Consider the following 13,050-nt stretch of genomic DNA (forward strand, 5'->3'; position numbering starts at 1 on the left):
TATATATATATATATATATATATATATATATATTCATAATATATGAAAAAAATACAAACTACATATATATTCATATGTATGTTTATAGTTAACATGCTACATGTTAGTTGATATAATAATACATAAAAAAGCATTAAAAAATATGTACGGAAAAAAAATCTAACTATGCCGACGGCCTAGCCGTCGGCATAGATTCGACCAGCGTGCCGCGGATCACTGACGTGGCAGATATGCCGATGGCAGCCGTCGGCATAGGCTCTGCACGGTGCGGCCTGGATCGATGACGTGGCCTGCGGACCTATGCCGACGGCCCCCCGTCTCGGCCGTCGGCATAGATCTGACGCCGTTAGCCAGGGGGTGGCCGGGCCCCACGGGTATGCCGACGGCCTTTGTAAGCAGACGGCAGCTGTCGGCGTAGATGTAGCTAGGCCGACAGCCGTTCTATGCCGACGGGTGCCGTCGGCTTATCTCTGCGTAACACGACGGCCTTTGTACGCTGACGGCCAGAACCAGGCTGTCGGCATATCACCGAAGAAGCCGACGGGGGCCGTCGGCATTGTTTTGGCCGTCGGGATATGGCCCTGTTCCGGTAGTGACTCTCGGGGATGCACGCCAGGACGACAGCCGGCAGTCGTGGGTGCGATGGCATCGTCGAGGATGCCGAATCCGGTCTCCGCGATGACAGATCCATCATGCCGCCACCTAGCTCCGTCAGTTTTTCTCGATGAGCCTGCTGGAACCTGCGGCAGCCACGCCGCCAGCATCGAGCCCCTCCTTCTCCCCGGAGCCCCGGAGCCCCAAACCCTCGAAGCTGTATTACTTGCTTACTTCCACAACTTCACATTGAGGTAATGCAACTATGTCCTGCGATTAAGAGCACGAGTGAGTGACATTTAACCACGTAAGTGGGGATTGTGGGTGGGTACCTTTGTACTTGTACATGACAGCGTTTCGATCACCGGAGATATAAGCAAATTCGGCTCGATTTTGTATTTCTGTGTGGGTTTCACCAGCTCGATGCAGCATAGTATTCAAACATCAAAGTATATATGTCATGGTGACCCTGTTTCGAACATATAAACTCCGCCCATGCGGGTGCGGTAGTGATAAAGCTTATATGCAGAAATCTTGTTAAGAACCTGGTTATATAAGGGTCATATATGTATTATCATATCGCCCGCGGTTTGTGCATCGGCATTCATTGTGTACTTTGGATCCGTATGCTTCAATGTTGTTCTTTTGTTAGATACAAGTTCAGATTTTGAACTAAGAATCCAAACCAAATTGATATAAATATATACTTAAACAACAATAAATTTGGTTATATTTGTTCAGTTCTCACGCAAATTCTGGTCCTTTTGGTTCGGACGGTCCCTCCAGATCCATGATAAGAGAGAGAGGATATACTGGCATGTTATGTTCATTCATCCGAAAAGAGGCGGATATCGAATGCCAAGACTAATTGTATAATTGTGCTCTATTGCAGGTGGATGTGGAGCTTGTGTAGTCCTTATAGCAACCTATAATCCAACAAAAGATGAAGTGGCCGAATTCTCCGCGAGCTCATGTTTGACCCTGCTCTACAACATAAATCTCTGCTCAGACATCACCACCGAAGGCCTGGGAAACACACAAGATGGTTTCCATTCTATTCAGAAAAGAATGGTCGGGTTCCACGCTTCTCAGTGTGGCTTCTGCACTCCTGGCATGTGCATGTCTATTTTCACTTCTCTTGCCAATGCTGACAAATCCAAGAGGCCCGAACCACGAAAGGGGTTCTCAAAGTTGACGGTATCTGAAGCAGAAAGGGCTTTCTCAGGCAACATGTGTAGATGTACCGACTACCGACCGATTGTCGATTCATGCAAAAAAATTTCTTCAGATGTTGACCTGGAGGATTTGGCCTCAATATATTCTGGAAGAAAGGTGATAAGGACGCCAACGTTAGCAAGTTGCCAGCTTACACTCTTGGCGGTGGAGTCTGCACTTTCCCGGACTTCCTGAAATCCGAGATAAAATCTTTGATCCTGCATCTAACTGATGTTTTGATGTCACGGTCTCTGGAGAGGGTTGGTATCATCCTAAAAGCATCAAGCAATATTATGACCTGTTGAATTCTAGCTTATTTAGTGTCTACGCAGTTAAAGTGGTTGTGTGGAACACAAGTGCTGGTGTAAAGTTATATAAGGATCAGGATTTATGTAACAAGTATATTGACATAGGTGGCATTCTGAACTTTCAGTTATTTGGAAGAAAGATACTGGCATTGGAGTTGGGGCAGCTACACCAATTTCTAAAACTATTGAGATACTTGAGCAAGAAGCTAGATCCACATCATGTGCAAATGAAAGTGTGGTTTTCAGAAAACTCGCCGAGCACATGAGCAAGGTGGCCACATCATTTGTCCGCAACACAGCAAGCCTTGGTGGGAACATAGTTCTAGCGCAGAAATACCCGTTTCCTTCGGACATCGCGACCGTACTTCTTGGTGCTGCTTCAACTATTCGTCTTCAGGTTTATTCAGAAACACTAGAGGTAACTTTTGAAGAGTTTCTGGAGCAGCCTCCTCTTGATCCCAGTACATTTGCTCCTGAGCATATTTATTCCAAATTGGGCTTCAGATTCTCAGAAAGAAAGTAATGTGATCTTCGAAACTTACCGAGCGGCACCGCGCCCTCTTGGCAATGTTGTTTCATATATTAACACTGATATGCTAGGCCATGTCTCCCTGAATGAATCATCTGGTGATCTTGTGTTGAGTAACCTACACATGGCCTTTGGTGCCTATGGGACAGAACATGCTATTAGACCAACAAAAGTTGAACAACACCTAACCGGAAAAGTACTCACTCCATCTGTTGTGCTTGAAGCAGTTCAGCTCCTTAGAGAAACAATTGTACCAATGGAAGGAACATCACATCCTGAATACAGAGTCAGTGTGGCTGTTGGATTTCTCTTCAGTTACTTGTCTCCATTTGCTAAAGGAATCAAAGGGCCTGGAAAAACTCTGAATATTAGTTCTGCTGGTTCTTTAGATACAGACGATATTTGTAACCTTCCATTGTCTTCACGTCGAGAAACAGTTTCCAGTGATGAATATAAACCAGTTGGTGAGCCGATTAAGAAATATGCAGTTGAGCTTCAAGCATCTGGTATGTGGTTAGCTCACATCATCAGAATTCTTAATGGGGTCTAGAAGTTTTCCTCTCCAAATTATCCTTCCTTCGGGATTAGGTACAGAACGGTATAATTTATTTTCTGTAATGCAGGGGAGGCGGTATATGTAGATGATATTCTTGCTCCAAAAAATTGCCTCTATGGAGAGTTTATTTACAGCACACGGCCTCTTGCATATGTCGAGAATATCAAATTCAAGCCTTCTTTAGCATCAGAGAAGGTCCTCGCGGTTGTTTAGGTGAAGGATATTCCTGGTGGAGGTCAAAATATTGGATCAAGCTTCATGTTTGGGGATGAGCCACTATTTGGTGCTCCAGTTGCTGAGTATGTTGGACAAGCTCTTGGTGTCGTGGTACTTATCTTTCCATATTTTTAATGTTTACTCATCAATAAATTCCTGTATAATAAAGTCAATTTATAAATTGAATTTTCCTCATTATTCCTCTATAAAATAAGTTTTTTATGTTCCTGTACAAATTGAAATACTAAAACATTAATATCACACAGTTGTTCATTGAAAAGATATCTGTATATTTACATCCAAAATTTTACTTGTAAAATACCCTAACAAAACCCCTATTAGATTGGGTTAATTAAACGCCTAACAACACTCATATCTCTGTTTCTTTCGGAACAAGATTGCTTACTGAAATTCAATACAATTGGATGTGCAAAAAAGTCATTATATTTTTTTTTCACATTTTCACACAGTATGACCATATTTAATTTTGAACACAGGGGTTAATCTTCTTAAATTTAACTAATTATTTATGTGGAAATTTGCCTCTAATTACAAGTAAGCGTTAGCTACCTTTTGGTCTATAGGAATCACAAACAATTTAGAAATAATTTTTATTGTATAGTTCTTCAGTGCTGATCTCACTAAAATGTGGACTTTTAGCCAGATTGCAGAAACTCAGAGATAAGCCAACTTGGCAGGAAAACAGGAGGTTGTTGAATATGACACGAAAGATTTGAAGCCACCAATCTTAACTGTAGAACAAACAGTACAACACAGTAGCTATTTCGAAGTTCCTCCTGAGAAATATCCAAAACAAGTCGGTGAATTTTTCAAGGGCATGGCCAAAGTTCCTCTCAATAGAAGTATGCTAATTCTACACGCCCTGAGACCTTGTCATACTGACATCTCACCTGCATTACTCAAAAGTGAATGGAAGTTTTTACACTTAACAACGATAAAATTTAAATTTGATATGATCAACTGAAGCATACATACTACTGCATTATATTAATACAGAAAGATAGCATCAAATTTGAGAAAGCACAAGCATATTTAGACCTGCCAAAATCTATGATGCTGACCTTGTGGACACCTCTTTTTATTGCGTATAACTTTATAGTCACTCTAATTTAATTAGCTTAAATGTCTAGTGTGGTGTTTATAGTTAGCTGATTCTTGAATCTTCTTTGATAGTTGCCATTTAAATTTGGACACTAACTTAGCATCTGTATGGAAGTTTGGGTTGCTGTGATGCAACTTTGTCACAGTTATATAATAAGTTCCATAATTGTTTCTTTCCATAATAAAATGTGAGTTCACGGGACCCATGGAGAATACTACGTGGCATGCATTAATATGTATAACTTCGATGATTGCAGGTGAAACTTGCCTCTCAGTACCACTTCTACATGGAAACACAAACAGCACTAGCGATTCCAGATGAAGATAACAATATGGTGGTCTACAGTTCAACACAATACCCTGAGGCTGTGCAGAGTGTCATAGCGAGGTGCCTCGACGTTCCATTCAGCAATGTGTGTGTCATTACAAGAAGGGTTGGAGGAGGCTTTGGTGGGAAGTCATTCAGATCACACACTGTAAGTAAGAATCAAACTATTTTGAACAGTAGTGCAATAGTGTGGCAAAACAAATTCAAAGCATGTGTGTGCAACTGAAAGAATCTAACAACTACTTTTATATGAATAATTGCTATTTTTTACGGGAGATTAGAGTTCTAATGATGGCTTCTAACATAAGTTTGTCCATTTGAGCTTCATTTTACCGTTCATTTAGCTTCCATGAAAACCAAAACATTGACCATTTTAACTGTTGCTGCTCAGTGATCCAACAATATATGCTTTTATAGGTAGCAACAGCAGCTGCACTTTGTGCCTTCAAGTTACGTCGTCTGGTGTGGATGTATCTAAATCGCAGTACTGACATGATCATGATCGGGGGTCGGCACCCCATAAAAGCATATTACTCTGTTGGTTTCAAGTCTGATGGGAGAATCGCACCTGGACATATTGATCAACGCTGGGATTTCTCCAGACATGAGCTCCCTAATGCCAGAGTATATGATGTCAGGCCTGAAGAAATACAACTAGGGTGCTCTCTCGTTTGACATCAAGGTCTGTAAGACAAACACCACATCCAAGTCGGCAATGCGTGCTCCTGGAGACACGCAGGGCTCATGTGTCGCTGAAGCCATAATCGAGCATGTTGCTACGGTGCTGTCACTCGATGCTAATTAGTGTCAGACAAAAGAATTTCCAAACCTATGACAGTCTTGTGTTGTTCTATCCAGAAAGCGCAGGCGAAGCTTCTACGTACACATTGCATTCTATCTTCGATATGTTGCTCATGACGTCGAGCTACCTGCATCGAGCCGAATCCAGCAAGCAGTTTAACAACTGCAACAAGTGGCGCAAGAGGGGTATCTCTTGTGTGCCCCTCATCTTGAAGGTGGCATCAAGGCTCCTGGAAGAGTGTATGTGCTCAATGGTGGTTCCGTCCTGGTGGAGGTTGGAGGTGTTGAGATTGGGCAAGGACTGTGGACCAAAGAACAGCAGATGGCGGTTTTCTCTTTGGGACAGTTGTGGCCTGATGGATGTGAATTCCTTCTTGATAGGATGTGTGTTCTTCAGGCTGACACGCCGAACTTGATCCAAGATGGGCTCACCGCTGGTAACACTTCGTCTGAATCTAGTTGTGCAGCAACTCTTGAGGCCTGCAAGGCTGCAACATGCTGGTTGACAGATTGAAGCCAGTCATGGAGAAGCTCAAGCAGCAATCGGGTGGTGCTGTTTCATGGGATGCTTTGATTGCTCAGGTTATTTGTTTATTTCCCTCCGTTTTTTATGCTACATGGAAGTAAAATATTTATGTGTGGAAATTGTTATCTTTAAATGTGCTAACACTTGGTCGTCGTATGATTTATTGTTACCAAATAGGCCGTTAAGGATAATGTTAATTTGTCCTCGGGTGCATTCTGGGTACCTAGCCAAGAATCTAGTGCCTATCTCAACTATGGGGCAGGTATAAGTGAGGTACAAAAAAATTCTGCTAAATGTCAATCACACTAGCATAGTTCAATAATGACCGGATGTTCTTCATATGGATGATATTGTGATACTTTTCTGATTTCCTTTTTACTAAAAATCCAGGTAGAGATTGATCTTCTTACAGGAGCTATTACTTAACTACGGAGCGACCTTGTGTATGACTATGGAAAGAGTTTGAACCCTGCAGTGGACTTGGGCCAGGTTTGAGATATTTTTCACTGAGCTATGCTCTTCTTTTATCATTTGGCAGTTAACATGGATATTTATATTGCAGCCCTGATCAGAGTTGTTGTTCATTATAGTAAACGACGGAATCATATATTCATATCTGATCTCTATCATCATCTGACAGACTGAAGGCTCCTTTATACAAGGAATTGGCTTCTTCATAAGCGAAGAACACGAAACAAAACAAACGCTGATGGGTCTACAAGATCCCGAGCGTCGACACCGTCCCAAAGCAGTTCAATGCCGAGGTGCTCAACACCGGATACCACAAGAGCCGCGTGCTCTCGTCAAAAGGTAGGAGTGTGATCTCTTTCCCGAAGCAACAACATGAATATATTTCACTTGTTTGCCAGATGAAAAATATCATTAGTTAAGGTAATCAAACCACGTTTGCCTCTGTCAGCTTCGGGGGAACCTGCCTTGGTTCTCGCATCATCCGTCCATTGCGCGGTGAGAGAAGCCATCCGAGCAGTGAGGAAGGATTTTGGAAGCTCGCAGCTCACGTTGCAGCTCGACGTCCCTGCACCGATGACGCTCGTGAAGGAAATGTGTGGTTTGGACATCGTGGATAAGTACTTGGAAAGCCTATCTGAACATCAGTCTCGAGCTGCTGCGGCATGATGCAAGATTCTGGTGGTGGAAGGAGCGGTGTGGTGTTGTCATGTTGCGCAGCATCGAATGGTAAATCATAGACGTGATGTTTGAATGTTTGTAATGTTCAGTGTTGTGCTTGCACACTTTTCTAATAAATAGAACAAAGCTTGTGATTTATATGTCCATAATAATGTGATTTTGTAAATAAATGTTTATTAAATTCTGCCATGGATTACCTTATAATTTTGATCAGAAGTTTGGTAATTAAATTAAAGTGAAATTGGTTAAGAAGGTAATTAAATTAAGTTGATTGATTATCATACATAGGGAGGTTGAACGAAGGGGTAGTGGGAAGAAATGTAAAATGAGAACCTTACATTCTTTTTAAGTAGTATAGAAGAGAAGATAGAGATAGAGATTATTCCAGGTTGAGATTTTTTTTTGTAAGTCTTGACTGAACCTAAAGGCGGTGCCTAGCTCCAATGCTAGCTGCTCGCATGCCACTTGGAATGACTCGCTCAATCTAACACTTCCCCTTTGGCTCCCCTTCCCCTCCCTCGCCGCCGGTCCTCAGCCCCTTGCCCTCCCTCTCCCCTCGCCGCCGCCGGGCAAAGGAAGAACACTGAAGTTGAAATCAGTAAAGTAAAGAGTACTTCTCAACAAAAAAAAAGTAAAGAGTACCCAAAAGGGTACAAACTGATAACTAGATAAAGAGTACAGTGGCAAAATGAAATTATCGAAGATCAAATAGCAAATGAAACAAGCAAACAAAGTACCAAATAAGATAAGAATTATCACAGCCATTCAAGACAAAGGAAGAACAGAAAAAGAATGAACAGAAGACAAGAAAAAGATCAGTTCAAATTTCAGATGTTGAAGGTCATTTTTATTCAAGTATATCCATTGGGCGACAGGCGCAGAGTTGGCCTGTTTATAAAAAGTTACTCCCTCCATCCCACAATATAAGATCGTTTCTTGGAAAACGATTTTACATTGTGGGACTGGGGGTATTAATGGTACTTCTGCAAAACATGAAATCATAAGAGGTATATGCTGGCATATGACAATATGGTTGTTCTCCACATATTTTGGCTTCTAAAAGCATTAAAAAGGTCATCGACAAAAGGCTAACCATCCAAATTGTAATCTTTGAGGCCAGTTAGCAGCTGCTGTGCTGTGCCAAAACAGTAGAAAAGATATTGATAACTTCCGACTTCAATGTGCATCACTGCCAAAAGAACCAGTAAAAATTTAATGGTGTAGTAAAGGAGGACATGCACAGACAGGAAAAGAGGGCATGTTTGGAACACAGTAATGGGAAAAATTTGCTGCACATCATGTTTCACACATTTAAAAGGAGTGAACACATTCAACCACTACCAGTAGTAGGACCACAGACCACCAGAGTGATACGAGCTTAAGCAAAAGCCCGAATGCACCGAATTGGCACCCTCCATGGACCACAAAATCATGAGAAGGCAAACTGAACACCACATGAGGTGATTTGTGCGTAGCTGCTCTTAATGAGATAGGCGAATGCCAAACTACGACAATTTATCAAACTAAACATAAGAAGGCGTCAGGAATGAATCAACAAGGAGCCATATCAATATTCGGTGAGAATGAAAAGATCCAAAGGAGGGGAGAGCACATTTTTATACCCTCAGCTCCTCGAATAGTCGGAGACAGGTTTATGTCAGCCATGTTTGATCACCATCACCCAAGCCAGCCAGCCAGCCAGCCAGATAGATGATGCAAAGGGCTACCGATTCCCACCCCAAACCACCAACCCCTGCTGTTTCAGCCAGAACCCTTCCTCATTGCTGGGGCTTGGAATGGCAAGCATCGAAGGTTAAAGTTAACAAGGACAACACTATCAAATGTCAATACAAGAAAAAATGATAATGGAGGCAAAAATAGGAACAAAAAAACTGAACAATAGCAACAATAAGAAACTGCTTTTAAATTGGTTCAATGAAAATATTTCACGCCATCTTACCTTCGAGAAGGTCCACAAAAAGAACCAGAGCCATAGGTAACGCCAGGTTCACTTTTCAAGCTACAGGCCCACAATGTACAGAAGAGTACATACGACTTAATTTTCGACATGAGAAAAACACACAAAAGCTGTTCAGGAAAATCAAGCTGTTTTTTAGAATACTCACTGATCCAATTACTATAATAATCTGACAAAAGAAGTATAAAACACAGGTATCATAACAAACACATGGCGCACAAGGAATAGTTCACAAAATCAAGGAAAATTTTGGAGTATTGTTTGAATGGCTCAGATTTACCCCACCATGAATCACCGAAGTTGGAAAATGCTTCAGATAGTAAAACAACAACAAAGTCTTTCAGTCCCAAACAAGTTGGGATAGGCTAGATCTGAAACCCATAAGATACTGAAACCTACTCATGGTTCTGGCACATGGAGAACTTCCATGCACCTCTGTCCATGGCTAGTTCTTTGGTGATATTCCAGCAAAAAAAAAAAACTCTCCCTCTTTCTTCACCCAGCAACAAATAGCCACAACTGGTAACATGCTGCAGAGCAAGGCCTCCTAGTTTAATGACTACTCCCTCCGTTCCATAATACATGACTTCCATTTGTCAAAATGTAGATGTATCTAGACATGTTTTAGTTTCTAGATACATCCATATTTAGACAAATGGAAGTCATGTATTTTGGAACGGAGGGAGTAATTGTCTAGCTGAGCAGAGTTGAACGGAACCAACCTAGGAGATGTAAAAACATCTCCATCTCAGGATATGGTGAAAGATCTCCAGCACCACAAGGGGCGCAAAAATCATCATAGCCATACAGTAAAGAATAGAACTCATCAACACACAATGGAAACAAATATGCTGTGTCCAGAAGTTAATTCGGACTGATGGTCGCATTACTGCAATGAAAGAAGCAACTGACATTTCTTCACTTCGGACAAAAGGAGTCACTGCAGGCCAAATAAAAACAGGATAACATAAATTTTCGTGTTTGAACCAGAAGAAAAACATAAACTTGCCCACCAGGTTATCACAGCACAGCATCAACCAAATGGGATCCTTTACCCCAAACAGAAAAGGGGAAGTGCCGCTCGCTTGTTTATCCCATGAAAAATGGGGTTCCGATGCTAAATAATCAGGTATGTGACATTGGACAGTGGCATACTATTCCACCATGAAACCAAACACATATCAGTCCAACCTTTGGCAAAACGAAAACAAAACCAAAGAACACTGAATAAATTTGAAAATATATAAGATATAGAGAAGGGAGACAATGGTGTTGGGCATAAGCCACGGCGGTCACGTCGGGCGTGCGGGTGTGCACGCGGGACGGATCGGGAGCATGGCGTGCGTGACCGGTGTGTGTGCATGCTTGGTAGTTGGCGAGCGGACGCGGGCGATGCATGCGGAGTCCGGCCGCGTCGAGCGCGTAGGAGCGCGTCGTGTGCGCGGCCTGGGCATGCGGATCGTGGGAACGCGTCGTGAGCGAGCAGGCCGGAGTGGGGTGTGGCGTGTGTGTGCTATATAGCTCCCTCCTGTGTACTGGTTCTGGTGCGAGCTGAGTTCGTGCTCACGTGAAAAAGGGCGTTCGTGCGTCGGAAGAAAAACTCGCCGTGTCCACTGCAGCTTCTTCTTCCTCCTTTCTTCTTCAGTCTCTGTGAGAGAGAGAAGTACAGAGAGCTCCTGCGAGCGAGGGAGAAGGTCACAGCAACAACAATTGGTATCAGAGCATCGGGTTCGGAGGAGCTCGCCGACGATGGCGCTCGTCCCGTGCGGCGGCGGAGCACGGTGATGCCGGGCGTGCGGAGAGCGCGGCGGCCGCGGCGGACCTGCGCGGTGGCGCAGAGGCTGCGGTGGCGCGGTGCGGCTCGGCGAAGGGAAGGCCAAGCTCCGGGACACGCCGGATGGGCCGCGTTGGTCGCGTCGAAGCGCGATCATGGCGCGGGCTGGTGGCGTGCGAAGCGTGGCAGAACAAGCCGCAGCGACGAGCTCATCGCGTCGGGCGCATGTATGGGCGCGCGCTAGATGTAGCGGGCACGTCGGGACCGCGGGTGAGGACCACGTCGAGGCGCTGGACCTGGTGCGCAGATCGCGTACGTGCGCGGCAGGAGCACGAGGACGTGGGGTGTGCGCGGCGAAGGGCACGGCGGCACGGTGACATGCGTGGCAGCGACGTCGGGGCGGTGGCGACTACAACGACGACGACGTGGACGGCGCGGCGGAGCGCGCGCTGCGGGCGGACGGCAGCATCGAGGACGTCGGTCTCCTGTAGTTCGTGGCTTAGGGGGTGAGTGTTGGGCATAAGCCACGGCGGTCACGTCGGGCGTGCAGGTGTGCACGCGGGACGGATCGGGAGCGTGGCGTGCATGACCGGTGTGTGTGCATGCTTGGTAGTTGGCGAGCGAACGCGGGCGATGCATGTGGAATCCGGCCGCGTCGAGCGCATAGGAGCGCGTCGTGTGCGCGGCCTGGGCATGCGGATCGTGGGAACGCGTCGTGAGCGAGCAGGCCGGAGTGGGGTGTGGCGTGTGTGTGCTATATAGCTCCCTCCTGTGTACTGGTTCTGGTGCGAGCTGAGTTCGTGCTCACGTGAAAAAGGGCGTTCGTGCGCCGGAAGAAACACTCGCCGTGTCCACTGCAGCTTCTTCTTCCTCCTTTCTTCTTCAGTCTCTGTGAGAGAGAGAAGTACAGAGAGCTCCTGCGAGCGAGGGAGAAGGTCACGGCAACAACAAATGGCTAACATACAGATCCCAGGTGACCCAAGCAAAAGCTCCAAGAGCACCTTCAATCATGATTAGACAAAATATGACATTTTTAAACAAACGAATGCAGTTGACTGGACAATCATTTTAAACAACCTGCGAGGAATCAGTTCCTCGCTAATGAATCAAAATGTGGCAAGTTGACAGCAGCAGCTTAAAAAGAGACTAATGACCAGCAAAATAAATGCTGCTCTGACCAAACATGAAACCAACGCAGTATGAGCTTCAGTTCTAAGAAAACGCAGTTATTGCTGATCATAACTTCGTCTTTGAAGAAGCATCTGGCAGGACAAGACAAGCAAAACAACAGCTTCTCGTTAACCACATGAATAGAACAGCCAATAGCTAAAAACATTGGAGAAAAAAGGACAATCCTGTGATACACAATCCCTCCGTCCCATAATATAAGAGTGTTTTTTACACTATATGTATTCCCTCCATATATTCAATGAGAGCTCAGGCGGAGAGGGATTCAGAATTAAGGCAGCAGCTTAGGGTGTAATTGCATGCGTACCGATTCAAGCCAAAAAGCAGAACTGTATCGTGAAAAATCCATCGCGGCAGCTCAGATCTCAGGCCTCCTTTGGTTCATAGGATAGGAATATCATAGGAATAGGAGTCATATGAGTTTTCCCATAGGAATCCTATCCTATATAATTCCTACGAAATTCCTGTAAACCAAAGGAGGCCTCACCGTGGACAGCCGACTTCCCAAGCATGAGAGGCCACACAGGGTCCCAATCTTCCACAATGCCCAACCCAAAACCGCCAGCCCCTGCCGTTTCAGCTGCGGCAACTGCCCGAGGAGGGTCCCAGCCCCATGAACCAAAGCTCCAAGGCCACCACCAGGGCTAGGGATGATGTCTGGGAAGTTTTGTAAGGACAATGATGGCAAGCATCGATAATGGTAGTTAAGGAGGACTATTATACCAATGTCAACACAAGGAAAAGTAATAATTGGATGGTAAAAAGA

At 44.5% G+C, this 13,050-nt stretch overlaps 1 pseudogene; it reads left to right on the forward strand.

The window, feature by feature from the left end:
- The first annotated feature begins 642 nt into the window (after window positions 1–642).
- Window positions 643–7,332, forward strand: LOC119339462 (annotated as a pseudogene).
- The last annotated feature ends 5,718 nt before the right edge of the window (window positions 7,333–13,050 follow it).

This window comes from Triticum dicoccoides, chromosome 7B (assembly GCF_002162155.2).
Source record: "Triticum dicoccoides isolate Atlit2015 ecotype Zavitan chromosome 7B, WEW_v2.0, whole genome shotgun sequence".
NCBI lineage: Eukaryota > Viridiplantae > Streptophyta > Magnoliopsida > Poales > Poaceae > Triticum > Triticum dicoccoides.